Raw genomic sequence first — 15,223 nt, forward strand, 5'->3', positions numbered from 1 at the left:
TTGTAGCAGTTTGCAGTACTGATTCTATTAGGCCATCTATACTAAGCTCCACCAGCTTTCAAATTAAAAATAATTTTTACCAGCATCTAGCCCGGAAAATAATTTTGGGGCTCCTAGATGCGCAAGACACATGAGTGCCTTCTTGCTGCACTACCTGCAACATGACCCTCAGATTGTCAGAATTCGAAATAATCCTGACTACTGGGTTGCCACACTCTTAGATCCCCCACACTCTTCGATCAACCTTTTCATTTTAATAAAGAGCAAAAAAATGGTCATTTTTGAAATTATAAGCATTAGCAGGTTATTACAAACTGAAATCAAACAGTTTTCAACTCAAAACTTTATTCTAGGTGATGTTACATTTGCACATAGGACCCCTTGTTCGAAAGGAGCTTCTGAACCCTCTCGTCCATTGAATTTGTCAGGTTTTGGATGGTTTCTGCTTCAATTGTTTTGCATGAGAACAGAATACCCTCCCAGAGCTGTTGCTTAGAAGTGAACTGCCTCCTGCCATCATAGACACTCCTTTTGATGATGCTCCAGAGGTTCTCAATGGGGTTGAGGTCAGGGAAGCATGGGGGTCACATCATAAGTTTGTCCCCTTTTATGCCCATATCAGCCAGAAATGCAGATGTGTTATGTGCAGCATGAGACGGTGCATTATCATGCATGAAAATGATCTTGCTGCGGAATACACGGTTCTTCTTCTTGAACCATGGCAGAAAGTGCTGTTTGAGAAACTCCACATACATTATGGAGTTCATCTTTACCCCTTCAGGGATCCTAAAGGGGCCGACAATCTCTCTCCCCATGATTCCAGCCCAAAACATTACTCCACCTTCTCCTTGTTGGCGCCGTAGCCGTGTTTGCGTGGGGTGTCCATCAACCAGCCATCCTCCACTCCATCCATCTGGACCATCGGCACTCATCGGTGAACAAAATAGTGTTGAAGTCAGTCTTCATGTATTGTTTGGCCCACTGGAGCCGTTTCTGCTTGTGTACAGTGGATACAGGAGGTCGACAGGATGGCTTACGCACAGCTGCAAACCTCAGAAGGACCCTGCATCTTGTTGTTCAGGGGACGTTGGAGGCACCAGCAGCTTCAAAAACTTGTCTGCCGCTATGACATGGCTTTTTTGCCGCTACTCTTTTACCCTGACGTAATTGCCTGTAGGAAAGAGTCCTCAATTTTCCCTTATCAGCACGCACACGTGTGTACTGTGAATCAGCTACATACTTCTTGATTGTGCGATGATCAGGATGAAGTGTCTTGGCAATGTTGATTGTAGTCATGCCTTGACCTAAACACTCCACAATTTGTTGCTTCTCAGCAGCCGACACATCCTTTTTCTTTCCCATTTTGGCAGAAAATGTAGGCTGCTTAATAATGTGGGACAGCCTTCTTAAGTAGTCTTGCCTTTCATTGGACACACCTGCCAAACTAATTAGCACAGGTGTCTGCAATTGCTAACAGTGATATAAAGAGCCCTGACACAAATCACCATCAATGAGTTTAACTGACAAACAAAAAAATTCTTCCCTTATCACTCCTAAACACTTTTTGCATAAAAATTTGGAACACAGTGTACATGTGCTTTTCCACAAAACACCAGTGGTTCACGTAGTGAATTTTACAGTTCTAACTTACCAACCATGGTCTGTATGGAGTTGTTCAATAAAGGGCCCAAAATTAAGATAACATAGACGGGAGAGGTCTCTATGAATACGAATTCTTTAGTATTTGATACACTGTGAGGGCCAGGCAAAGGGAAAGTTGGACTGGATGGAATCCTGTATGGATTTGGGGAGGGAGACCTCGAGGGCCTCAGACTTCGCAGCATTGATTTTAAAATTTGACCATGTAACAAAGTGATCTATTTCAGCCATAACAGCAGGGATGGATATATGTGATTGAGTGATATATACTAGGACATCATCTGCAAATGCAGAGCGCTTGTACTCGGTGCCTCCCACCTCAATCCACCTAATATTGGGGTTATGGCGAATTGATTAGAGCAGGTGCTCCGTCACTAGGATGTATAAGAGAGGGGACAGAGGACATCCCTGCCTTGTCCCATTGGTGATTATGAAAGGTGATGAAAATGTTCCATTTATCTTCAGCCTAGGTGACGTATTGCAATACAGGGCCGTGATTTTGGCTATAAAAGGGTCCCCTAGACCCCTACCCCAAGCTTTTTAAGAGAATAATATATGGCATGCCAGGAGACTCTATGGAATGCTTTCTCAGCATCCAACGAGAGTATCTAATTACAAATTTTTAACTGCATCTAGCCCAGGAAATACTTTGTGCCTAGAAGCAGTGTCTGCTAGTCAGCGGATTATCCCAGCTGTTAAGCAAGCTACACCACCTGTAGTTTGGACACTTAATTTTTTCAAAGGAAATGCTTCGGGCCCCCGGGACACTCAGTGAAGAGCATCGGGAGGCACCCCAAGGCACAGGGGCTGGGACTGGTGGTAGGACACCTTGCGGTGGACCGCCAAGCTCGATCCTTATAAAAGCTTTTTAACTGCAGCAGCTTTAGTGGACGCTACTGTAGCTGGAATTCCCGCAGCTGCTGGCATCAGACTTGCCCTTCAATAGGTCCTTGTAAAAGGATTTAAAGTGTACTCATTCAAATTAGAAAGACAATTTAAATTAAAAAGCTTAGACCTGCCTCCGCCGCAGGGGGGCTCGCTCGACCCACCAGTGGACATGCACCAGTATTGGGAGAGGGGGGCTGGCCGTCAGGGTCCACCGCAGCTCTGGCACAAACCCGGCGACACGGAGGTCGCACAGGCAGGAACGGACTGGCCGTGTCGGCTTCACACTTTTTTGGTTTTAGAAGGGCATGACATGCCTATATCTGTGTCTCCCCCTCCTTTTACTCCTCCACCTCTTTTCTTTTTGCATGACTATATGTACTTGTCACTTTTCCATGTGTTAGTTGTGTCTTCTGAGCAGTTTGTCAGGTTATGGACACCTTTGAAGGTGTTTTCTATGTGTTTCTATGTGTTTTTGTTTGCCTGCCATTGGTTTTAACGGTGTTCGAAGGTGTTCGTCGAACAGTTCGACGAACAGTTCGGCGAACATACGGGTGTTCGACGAACCGAACCGAACTCGAACACTACGGGGGTGGCTCAACACTACTCCTACTCAACTCGTTACCTGCATTAAAGACAGCTGTCTTACATAGTCACCTGTATAAAAGACTCCTGTCTACAGACTCAATCAATCAGACTCAAACCTTTACAACATGTGCAAGACCAAAGAGCTTTCTAAGGATGTCAGGTACAAGATCATAGACCTGCACAAAGCTGAAATGGGCTACAGAACCATAAGTAACGCACTGGGTGAGAAGGAGACAACTTTTGGTACAATATTAAGAAAATGGAAGAAATGCAAAATGACTGTCAATCGACATTGATCTGGGGCACCATGCAAAATCTCACCTCGCTGGGTATCCTTGATCATGAGGAAGGTGAGTGATCAGCCTATAACTACACGGGGGGAACTTGTTAATGATCTCAAGGCAGCTGGGACCACAGTCACCAAGAAAACCATTGGTAACACATAACACCTTAAAGGTTTAAAATCCTGCCGTGCCGGCAAGGTCCCTCTGCTCAAGAAGGCACATGTGTAGGTTCGTCTGAAGTTTGCCAATGAACACCTGGATGATTTTGTGAGTTATTGGGAGAAGGTGCTGTAGTCAGATGAGACAATAATTGAGCTCTTTGGCATTAACTCAACTCGCCATGTTTGGAGCAAGAGAAATGCTGCCTATGACCCAAAGAACACCGTCCCTACTGTCAAGCATGGAGGTGGAAACATTATGCTTTGGGAGTGTTTCTCTGCTAAAGCCACAAGAGTACTTCACTGCATCAATGGGAGAATGGATGGAACCATGTACCATAAAATCCTGAGTGACAACCTCCTTCCCTCCGCCAGGACATTAAAAAAGGGGTTCTGGCTGGTTCTTCCAGCAAGACAATGACACAAAACATACAGCCAAGGCAACAAAGGAGTGGCTCAAAGAAGCACAGTAAGGTCATGGATTGGCCAAGCCAGTCTGCAGGGAGTTGAAGCTCCGAGTTGCCAAGTGACAGCCTCAAAATCTGAAAGATTTAGAGATCATCTGCAAAGAGGAGTGGACCAAAATTCCTTCTGACATGTGCGCATGCCTCATCATCAACTACAAAAAATGTTTGACTGCTGTGCTTGCCAAAAAGGGTTTTGTACAAAGTATTCAGTGTTGGTTGCCAGAGGGATCAAATTTCTCACTACAAAATGTAAATAAATGTATCTAATTTATACCTTATGATTTTCTTGATTCTTTTTTTGGATATTCTAACTCTCAAAGTTAAAATTACCAAAACAGCAAGGGATCAAATAATTATTTTCTTCACTGTATATGCAGCTGGATTAGTTCTCAGAAAGACTGATTTATATATATATATATATATATATATATATATATATATATATATATATATATATATATACACACTCCTGGAGTACCACTACCTATATAAAACTATTACACCGTCAATTCTGTCCCTCACACAGCAGCAGTCCACCTGCTCTGCCCGTTTCTGGGATAGACTGAGCCTAGCGTCACCAGGTCTTATATAAACCAATCACTGTAATGCCACAACCAACATGGCTACTTCCTTACAGGACATGGCAGACAATCCCTGCATATTCATTGGCTCTCTAAATAGTGCTAAACATGCAAGGCAGGGACTCCTGCCAGAACAACCCGGAGATATTTGCCAAGCATGTCGAGCAGGGTGATGCGCGGGCGAATACAGAGCAGTGGCAAGCTTGCTCGCTCGTCACTAATCTTGATCTGTTCTGAAGTTTATGAGTATCATGCACAGAAATACATAAACTTTCACACCTTGGCATGCAATCAGTCATGTTGCTAATGGTTGTCTGTGGAATGTTTTGCCAGTTTGAATACAATTGGGCATGCAAATCATCATGCTGGCAGCACCATTTTCAATTATCAGGAAATGATGCCCAAGAAGTGCCTGTTGGGAGACAAGTCCAGAGACACTACAAGTCTTGATGTTGGCCTCCTGAAGCTCTTTGGAAAAATGTTGGTTCCACTACCAAATCAGTGTAATACTGGGCTGTTAGTGTACTTGGAATGAAGACTAGTTTGGCTACCATACATTATGCATTGTACATTATCTGTGGATCACCAGCTCCTCCTCACTATGCTCTGCGCTATCGGCCTCAATGAAATTATTCACTCCTGGTTCTCCTCCTACCACTCTGACCACTCCTTCACTGTATCTTTTGCCAGCTCCTCTTCATCTTATTCTAGGGGTTCCTCAAAGATCAGTCCTAGGCCCCCCTTTACTCCTTTTATACTGTCCCTATTGGCTAAACCATCAGTAGATTAGGTTTTCAGTCCCATCTCTATGCTGAACACACCCAATTAGACACCGTCTCCTGACATCACCACTGTATTATTACAAAATACCAGTGATTGTCTGTAAGCTGTCTCTAACATTATGTCCTCAATTTATCGAAACTGAATCTGTCAAAAACTCAGCTCCTTGTGTTTCCTCCCTCCACTAACCTACCTATACCTGATATTGCCATTTCCGTGTGTGGTTCTCTCATTACTCCCCAGCAAAATTCCTGCTGTCTTGGGGTCATACTTTATTCAGATTTTTCATTCACCCCCTACATCCTATCACTTGCTCGTGCTTGTCACCTACACCTCAAAAACATCTGTTGAATTTGACCTTTTCTTACCTTTGACCTGCAAAAACTCTTCCCTCCTCTCTGTCTATCACCTTATCCGTGCCCTCCATTACGCTAATGACATAAGATTAGCATCCTCAATAATCCAAACCTCTCACTGCCGTCTCCAAGACTTCTCGCATGCAGCGCCAATTCTTAGGGATGCACTCCCCTGGACAATTCGATTAATTCCCAATACCCACAGTTTTAAGCGTGCCCTAAAAACACATTTCTTTAGACTGGTCTATCACCTCATCTTACTTATCTAACTATCCCTGTTTTGCCCATACAAAATCACGACCCTCGTAGCATCTGTTCACACACCCTCCATACACTGGTGACTGGTTCATGAAGCATTATGTGAATTTCCTATTTATTATATTGATGGCAGGACCATATAATACAAGCACTTTGACCATTTATCTTTCGTATCCCCTCTATTTCCTCATAGATTGTAAGCTTACAAGCAGGGCCCTCACTCCTTTTGGTATCTGTTGATTTATGTGTTATTCTGTAAAGTGTCTTTATGGTCTGCACAAGTCCCCTTTAAAATGTAAAGTGCTTCAGAATATGTTAGCGCTATAGAAAAATATTATTATCATTACTATTATTATGCCAAACAGCACTATAATTTCATCAAAGAAAAAAGCAGGACTCATTGCTGAAGAAGATTGGTATGGAATTCTTTCTCCAATGATAGATTCTAGTTTTCGGTCTCCATCTGGAGAGCATGTGAGCAATGCCATGAAGAGATCTTGCCAAGGGAATGTCACACTGGTCCTACTTTAGGATTATAGTGTGGGGTGACATATTGTGCAGTAGATAATCTTCCTCCAGTTTCACTAACAGCTCGATGTTACATTGATTTGGTCATGGAAGTGTCCCAGGAGCACTTTTTCAACACAAAAACACGGGGCCACATGTTGCACATACCACTATGAGCATCCTGCATGGAGTATTCATGGGGTTAATTTTGGTCTGGCTTTGATCACTCCTTCCTGATAACCCTGGGTGGGGCTCTCAGCTATTTAATCCCTTGAAGCTCTGAAGTCCACTGATGGTCATTAGTTCTGCTATCTGGTCTATAGGTCTGTTTTGTGCTCCAGATGTATATTCCTGATTTATCCCATTCTCTGACCTCAGCTTTTATTTAAATCACTCAGTTTCAGATATAGTTTCTAATGTGACGTCTTGGTATTGAGACAGCGTAATGACCCTTCTTGTTACCAGCTTGCTAAAAGGGGAGGCAGCTGACTCTGTGGCCCCGGCCCAGGGGTCCTTATGTAAGTCCAGGTCTCTGTACAGGAGTTAAAGGCCAGGGCAACCCCTAGGATCTGGAAAACAGGGTGGCTAAGCCTGTCTATAGAAGATCTATTAACAGCTGCCAGACTTCCACGAACAGAGCTATTATGACAGGGAGCTGCCAGTAATGGATCTTGATGATTTGACTGAGAGCACCTTGATTAAGGGAGAGGAAAGGGAAAATAGAAGGGCTCCCACAACATGGTCCTTTCCTTCTCCACTTTTCCGAGACATTGCCACCAGCTAGAGCTCAAATTATGTAATTACCCATACATAGATAGTTACTTGAATTAGTACAAGCCAGTTGGCAGCAAACCTGACAGATGTGTGCCATGGTGGCAGCATCATGGACTGGAAGAGAATGGGATGCATGGAATTTAAAGGAAATCGGCTGATGGAATCCAATTAGCATTACATGTCACAGTCAATCACCAGGGACTGGCAGGTATGCAGAAAAAGCATTCTTCCCCTGATCACCGATACTACAAAGTTGCTCATTTTCATAGGTACTATAGTTTTTATTTTTATTTCATAAAACTACTCTTACTTTATCTTTGATGTACCTAAACATCAAAGTCGGGAAGGGACTCCCTACCTTTGACGTATAAATACGTCATAGCGATTGTGTTTGGATTAGGACTGATCGCCACTGGGAGATCGGCTTAGGTGATAGCCGAGCCTCGGCTGTGACAGCCAGTAGTGGTGCCACACCATCACTGGTTGTTTAACCTCCTAAATGCCTTGATCGATATTGATCGCAACAATTAGGAGTCTAGGAGAGAGAATGGGCTCCCTCTTCCTCCTGATCGGCGGCCCCATGATGTCATCACGAGGGCCCGATGGTTGTCATGTCAATCCAAGGTCATCATGACGATGTCTGGATCTGCCAGCAGCAGTTGCCTCTTTAGACCTTGCCAGGAGCATGGTCTAAGAGTCTTCTCTCAGTGTCACACTGACAGGTATAATGCATTGCAATGCATCAATGCACTATACCAGCAATAAGAGTAATAAAAGTTAAAATCCCACAGACAGAATAGGTAAAAAAGTAGCAAAAAAGTTATTTTTAAAAAAAAATATTTTACAATTTTTTATATCAAAAGAAATTACAAAAGATTAAAAAAATATACCAATAAATAGATATATTTATGTAAAAATGAAAACAAAATAAATACACATATTTGCCATTGACGTGTCCAGAATGACCTGACCTATAAAACTGTCACAAGAGTTAACCCCTTCATTGAAGAATGTATAAATAAAAATAAAGAAGGGTGTCAAAAACTGTTTTTTCATCAAAACGTGGAATAAAACACGATCAAAAATTCGAATGTAAATTAAAATGGTATAGCTGAAAATGCTATCTTGTCATTCAATAAATAAGCTGCCATACAGCTCAATCAGCAGAGAAATAAAGAAAGTATCGCTCTCAGAATACAGCAATACAAAAGCAGTTATTTTTTTCTATAAAATAGTTTTTAGTGTGTAAAAAACGTAAAAACATAAAAATATCATACAAATGTGGTATCGCTTTAATTGTACAGCATAAAGAGAAAGGATTACCAGCTTCATGAATAGTTCAAAAAATAGGTTTCTTTATTGTGAAAAAAGCTCTTAAAAACAGATTCCATAGTCACATAGTGTAGCCAGGGCAACGCGTTTCGACGCTAAAGATGCGTTCTTTGTCAAGACTGGCTTGCAAATGGCATACCCATGGTATATAAACCATTGTTCACCAATCACATACAAAATGGAAGTCACATGATGCATAAATTAGCATGCAGAAATATAAAAACTATTTGCAGAGTATATGTATAATAAAAACAATCACATGACAAAGATGAAATCACATATACATAGAAAAGTTACTCGCTGTAATGGAACAGTAGTTCCCTCCGTAAATTTAGTCCATTTGGTTGGCAAGTGTTCAGATGATACATCCAAAATGCTTCTCGATCAAGTAGGCGTCTCCTGTTATCCCCACCCCAAGGATCAAAGGTAAGTTTTTCAATGCCAAAGACCTGAAATGAGGATGTCTCTCTATTATGCTGCTCAATAAAATGTCTGGAGGCACAAGAAATGTTATGATTAGTGACATTAAAAATACCAGAAAGATGTTCTGCCACTCGCTGTTTTAGTTTTCTTATAGTGCATCCCACATATAACAGATCACAACTGGCACATCTTATGATGTAAACCACATAATTGCAATTCAGATAGCTTTTTATATTGTGTGTTTCACTAGAATCAGCATTAGTGAAGTTTTTAGTGATTTTTACATAGCGACAGATGCCGCATCTGGTGTAACCACACTTGTAAAACCCTTTACAGTTAAGCCAGGTATGCCGTTTTTGTCGGTTATTTGGGCGACTAGATGCCAATAGCCCCCCTATTGTTTGCGCTTTTTTTGCCACCACCAAACTCCAGAATCAAAAATTTTAGATAATACAGTATCCTCATATAAAATAGGAAGATATTTCAGTATTATATTTTTAATCAGCTGAAATTGTGAACTATATCTAAAGGAAATAACATTCGATTTTTATGTGCTGTAATATCATTGCTATTAGTCCTTACCCTAGACAGATCAATCAGATCCAGTCTATTTTTACTGTCCATAATTTTTTCTGCTCTCTTTAAAGACCAATCCGGATAACCCCTAGATTTCAATTTATTTTTACACCTGATGAATTCTTCATCCAATTTATTTGCATTTTTACAATTACGTTTAATTCTTGTCAGTTCCCCCACAGGTATAGCTTTTGTAGTATGGCGCGGATGTCCGCTTTTGGCATGAAGAATGGTATTCCCAGATATGGGTTTGGAAAATGTGGAGGTAGTGATGGAACCATCAAGAAATGATATACACCTAGAATCAGTGGTGTAAGTGAAAGAAAGATTAAATTCATTGTTATTTAAATACTTGATGAATTCTGGTATGGCAGACACATCCCCACGCTTTAATTGTATGGACCCCAAGAAAAAAGCTGGCTCATCACTTTTACTACATGTGTTGAATCACCCTGCATAGATCCTTGCTCCATCTCATCGTGCTCCGCCTGCAATGCCTCCTCTTTAGTGATGAGTGAACGTGCTTGCCACTACTCGGTTCTCGTCCGAGCATCACTGTGCTCAACATGCTCGGAGAGTATTTCCTGGTTGCTCGGGTGAGAGCTCAGGTCCCTGCCCTGCATGTTTGGCACTATTTAGAGAGCCAATGAACATGCAGGGATAGCTTGCCACACACTGTAATGCCGTAGCCATGTTGGTTGTGGGCATTACAGTGATTGGCTGGCCGCACAGCGTATTCCACAACATATATCTATTTATCCATCTGAACTAAAAGTCCTTCTGAGGACTAATCCAGGTGCATATTTTCAGTGGTGATAGCAGGAGTTAGGCAGGCAGGCAGTCTATGTGGCAGACTGCATTGCATATAGTAATAATGGATTACCTCCTCGCTGGTCCACTGGGATCAGGAAATAAGGAGAGTATGGGTACACTTAAAAAATTTATTTATTGATAAATATATTAAAATGTAATTATAAAGTTATGAAATAAAGTATGAATTTAAAAGGATAAAGTCCACTGTGCTGTGGATGTTTCACTTCGTTGATGTATAAAAGGGTCAATCTGAGTGGTTATGAGGCTTCTACGGGGTCCTGAGCCTATGGGAACCTGTAAGAAATATACAACCTGTTAATATTAGTCTTTGTAGCCTGTTAGGGTTACTTTCTGGTGAACTAACTATACCTGGAATAGAGGTGGATATAGATTAGGCCGGTGGAAATTCAGTGTATTCAGCAAGGGTGTGGTGATGATAACCAAACTAAATAACAGGCTTCTGTCTGTATTATAGATGTCCTTGTTAAACCAGATACAGTGTTGGGACCCGGGTAATGTCCTGTGAGGACTAAGAGGGATTTATGCAAGACCAATATGAAAAACATGCAGGGCGCATAAATAGGGTATATGCATTAATGTATTTTATAATTACCATATATTGGCATCAATGCAGTGGTCGAGCTGTATTGAAGCTTGATCTTTTAGATAGCTGAGTGGCATCCGTGATATCACACTATTTTGGTTGGTCAGATGTATTGCAAATGCAAAGAGTTATAACCTGTGGGTAACTAGAATATATATTAGTGCATTCTGGTTTATAAGAAGCAACTAGAGGTAAAGAGGTAGAGGTAGTTACTAGGGTTATAGGTTAGTCTATTTGACAATGATGTCAATCAGGCTTTGTAGAAACCAGTGGAGTTCCTGACGATTTAGCCAGAACAGAGCGCTGGTATTTACACTGTTAGAATAGTCTGCTGAGGTGATAAGCTTAATTGTAGATCTGATTTATAGACACAAATGATATGAGAACTGGCAGGTTCAAGATCCTGGGTCTGAAAGGAGCCAACAGGCTCTGTTGGCGTTTCATGCACACAAGAGGCAAAGAATAATCAGAACAAATAAACTTGTTTGTGGAGGAATGGCAGGCACAGATGTAAAGGATCCGATGCGGGATAACCCGTGTTGTGCATGTAAGTAATTGTCACATTGCGTCCTTGTTCTTGAAGGGATTGGTAATGCATGTGCAGGTGCAGTAGAAGCTCGCGGTCTGTAGAGCAAGAGGCAGTGCCGGAGTCCTGGGCAGCAACTCCGGCAGAGTGTGCGGCATCCGGAAGTGCACCTGAGGTACTAGGACCTGCGTATCAGGACCTGCGTGATGTCAGGTCCTGGGCGATCATGTGACCTGGGTTGACAACAGATAGCAGGGATGGCCAAAAAGATACTACGCGTTTCGGATACTGCGGTATCCTTCATTAGGGATGGCCTATGGTACCCTCATGCTCCTTTTTATACATATCCAAATGTTTTTTCGCAGTTAAAGGCACAGTGCCTAATTAAAAGCAAATAGCTCTATCCCACTATTGAGTCTCAAGGAATCCAGCTTGAAAATCCAGTTTGTTTCTGCTCTTGACATCTGTTTGATAAAATTGCCTTGTCTTCAGTGTTTTTTTATAATTTGGATGCCTGTTACTTCAATCCCCTTCAGAAGACCATTATGTTTATCTTTAAAATGTGTCGAGAGGGGGTGCCCTTCAAATTTATTTTTAATACAGTTATATGAAAAAGTTTGGGCACCCCTATTAATCTTAAGCTTAATGTTTTATAAAAATTGGTGTTTTTGCAACAGCTATTTCAGTTTGATATATGTAATAACTGTTGGACACAGTAATGTTTCTGCCTTGAAATGAGGTTTATTGTACTAACCGAAAATGTGCAATCTGCGTTCAAACAAAATTTGACAGGTGCATAAGTATGGGCACCCTTATAATTTTCTTGTTTTAAATACTCCTGCCTACTTTTTACTGTCTTACTAAAGCACTTTTTTTGGTTTTGTAACCTCATTGAGCTTTGAACTTCATAGCCAGGTGTATGCAATCAAGAGAAAAGCTACTTAAAGTGGCCACTTGCAAGTTGTTCTCCTGTTTGAATCTCCTCTGAAGAGTGGCATCATGGGCTCCTCAAAGCAACTGTCAAATGATCTGAAAACAAAGATTATTCAATATAGTTGAGATTTAACCTGTCAGTTTCCACTGTGAGGAACATAGTAAGGAAATGGAAGAGCACAGGGACAGTTCTTGTTAAGTCCAGAAGTGGCAGGCCAAGAAAAACATCAGAAAGGCAGAGAAGAAGAATGGTGAGATCAGTCAAGGACAATCCTCAGACCACCTCCAGTGAGCTGCAGCATCAACTTGCTGCAGATGGTGTCACTGTGCATCGGTCAACTATACAACGCACTTTGCACAAGGAGAAGCTGTATGGGAGAGTGATGCGAAAGAAGCCGTTTCTGCAAGCACGCCACAAACAGAGTCGGCTGAGGTATGCAAAAGCACATTTGGAGAAGCCAATTTATTTTTGGAAGAAGGTCCTGTGGACTGATGAAAACAAGATTGAGTTGTTTGGTCATACAAAAAGGCGTTATGCATGGCGGCAAAAAAACACAGCATTCCAAGAAAAACACTTGCTACCCACAGTAAAATTTGGTGGAGGTTCCATCATGCTTTGGGGCTGTGTGGCCAATGCCGGCACCAGAAATCTTGTTAAAGTTGAGGGACGCATGGATTCCACTCAGTATCAGCAGATTCTTGACAATAATGTTCAAGAATCAGTGATAAAGTTGAAGTTACGCAGGGGATGGATCTTTCAGCAAGACAATGATCCAAAACACCGCTCCAAATCTGCTCAGGCATTCATGCAGAGGAACAATTACAATGTTCTGGAATGGCCATCCCAGTCCCCAGACCTGAATGTCATTGAACATCTGTGGGATCATTTGAAGAGGGCTGTCCATGCTCGGCGACCATCAAACTTAACTGAACTGGAATTGTTTTGTAAAGAGGAATGGTCAAAAATACCTTAATCCAGGAACTCATTAAAAGCTACAGGAAGCGACTAGAGGCTGTTATTATCGCAAAAGGAGGATCTACTAAATATTAATGTCACTTTTCTGGTGAGGTGCCCATACTTATGCACCTGTCAAATTTTATTTGAATGCAGATTGCACATTTTCTGCTGGTACAATAAACCTCATTTCAAGGCAGAAACATTACTGTGTCCAACAGTTATTGCATATATCAAGCTGAAATAGCTGTTGCAAAAACACCAATTTTTATAAAACATTAAGTTTAAGATTAATAGGAGTGCCCAAACTTTTTCATATAACTGTATTTCTAATATGCTCCCCTATTATTCTATTAAGGGGTCTGGTAGTCCGGCCAACATAAAAAGTTTGTTGCATGGGCACCTTAGGCCATACATTACCCCCTTACTGGTGCAGGTTATATGGCATTTTATGGGGAACTCATTGTTCCCATGTGTGATGTTTTGTATGGAGAGTTTTGCACTCTTTGCATATCCTGCAGGGGAAGAAGCCAGCATTAACTGGAGCTTGGCTTTTTTGGTGGAATTTTATGGTGGGTGCCACCCTTCTGCCAATATTTCTGGCCTTTCTAAAAGCAAAATTTTGGGAAGGTGGGTATTTGGTCTCCTATAATTTTATCATCTTTGAGAGTTTTCCAATGTCTATTGATGATGATTATATGGATTATATGGATATATGAATGTTTGAGTTTTATGTGGTAATGATCGGAATTTCTAGGTTGAAATCCTCAGTAGCTGTATTTAAGAGGTTTTTATTTGTTAATAATTAGGAACGTGGTATATCACTCACTTGATTTTTTGTAGTATTGAGGAAGTGACGCTGGTAACCTTTGGTGAGAATTTTTTTTAGTAAGAGGGTCCATAGCACGTTCTGACTGATCCAGCTATTACAGATAGTTGTAGACATAGCCCCAGGTATCAGGGGCCAGGGCTAATTTTATTTTATTTTTTAAATCTTAATCCTGGTTATTTTCTTAAAAAGCAGCCCAGAGTACACAATTTTTCTGCTCCATTTGCTTGTAAGCACTGCAGAATATAGCCAGATCTTTTCCATGTTACAGCGATAAAAATCCAGAAATTGGTAGTGAACGTGGAAAATATTGGCCTCCATTTCCATTTTGTTGCAGTGTGTCAGCAAAGCTATTCACACGAGGTCACTGTGAAGAATTGTAACCTACAGGCCCACTATTTAAAACCGTGATTTTCCATCAGACGTATCACATATAACTGCATTCAAATACTGAAAAAACAAGCAAAGATGTCTCCAGCAGGACCAGGGTTGTAAGTGTCTTGTTAAAACTTCACTTTTAATTTCATATTATAAAAACCAGGGATGAGTTACAAAAAAAGCAGTGTAACGGCTCTCAAATACAGCACATTCCAACGCGTTTCGGCTAAACCTTATTCATGGAATAATGTGAGATCTGAGCCTACTAGCTGAAGTTAAATCAAACACTCTTCACAGTAAATTGCTTCAGGTGTCGGACCACAGCCCAAATGGAAAATTAACCTATTATTGGCAGCTTAAAATTGACTACAGCAAATAAGCACTAAAACGACATAAAATCAAACATGAAATAGAAAGAAATACTAGATTACCAAAGAATATAGAAAAAATGAGAAATACATATAGAAACAAAAAATCTCTTGTACCATAGAGCAAAGAGGCAGATAGTAATAGTAGTCACTAAGGATGCCTTAGATTTGATGTACATATCTGTCTTG

Source organism: Phyllobates terribilis, unplaced genomic scaffold (assembly GCF_046119375.1).
Source record: "Phyllobates terribilis strain yellow unplaced genomic scaffold, ASM4611937v1 Scaffold_1__5_contigs__length_1240528914, whole genome shotgun sequence".
NCBI classification, from domain to species: Eukaryota; Metazoa; Chordata; class Amphibia; order Anura; family Dendrobatidae; genus Phyllobates; species Phyllobates terribilis.